The following is a 1,111-nucleotide window of genomic DNA, read 5'->3' on the forward strand; positions in this document are numbered from 1 at the left end:
TTAATTAATTGAATTTAAATTTTTTTTAAATGCCAAAAAAAAATCTAAAATTCCATTGATGGTTTTATCCCCAGTTTAAGTATTCAACCCTTCCCTTAAAATGTAATCAAATTCCAGGAGGGAAAATAGATTGACCCTTATGAATCTTAAGCCTCAAATGACACCAGACCCATTCCTTACCTCCATCCCCTACACCTTTTGCTCCAGGTAAACCAGAATTCACTGCTGGAGCCAACCCTAGGCTTTTTCCATCCTTCATTCCTGGAGACTTTTGAGCTTGTTTTTCTACCTGGGACACTCTTCCCTCTCCTCTTTTTTCAGCTAACTCCCCAGGCTAAAAATTCAGGCTCCAAATCTGTTCTCCGAGGCAGGCATAGTCCATTGGAGCCTTCCCTGAGTATCTGGGTCCCTCCTCCCTGGCGGCCCTTACCCCGGGGTGTTCTCTGGCTTACAGGTTAAGCCTCCATCAAAGACAGGAGCTGTGTCTTGCTCCTCTTCGAATCTCCCATCTGGAACAGTATCCGACCCAGAGTAGGCTCTGCTTATGGAGTGAGCGAACGTTTTACTGCCAATGTGTTTTTCGTGGGGTGGCAGAGGAGGCCTGGAGTGGCAAACGGAGGATGCCAGGAGAAAAAGCAGCAATACGTTAAGAGAGGAGGCTGGGCTCACTGAGGCACATTCTGCGCGACAGTTTTGCAAAGGGCCAGATAGTTGAGAGACATGCTAAAATCCTCCTTTACTGTCATCCCTTGGAAAGTAACTGTAATCGACTGCTGAAATTTCAAATGTATTGACACATTTGATGCATTTGTCGGAGTGGTTTTAAATGACCTGTATCTCACACAATAAAATAGGGTAAAGTTAAAAACCAAGTTTGTTTTAGATTTGTATCTGCCACCATCTGTTGGTTCCCGGATCCTGGCTTACGTCATTCGTATTTTTACATTAAACATTACCAGTAATAAAAACAAAGGAAGGGGGGAAATAAAAACTCATGTAGGGAAATTCTGATTTCACACAGGCTTGACAGAGACTTTTTCTTTTCAGTAATCCTAGAAACAGAAAACAACAGGAAGATGTCTTACTGAGAAAGGCCCCCTTCAACTTGACC

The sequence above is a fragment of the Callorhinus ursinus genome, unplaced genomic scaffold (assembly GCF_003265705.2).
Source record: "Callorhinus ursinus isolate GAN/ISIS: 27379988/994484 unplaced genomic scaffold, GSC_fseal_2.0 scaffold1, whole genome shotgun sequence".
Lineage (NCBI taxonomy): Eukaryota > Metazoa > Chordata > Mammalia > Carnivora > Otariidae > Callorhinus > Callorhinus ursinus.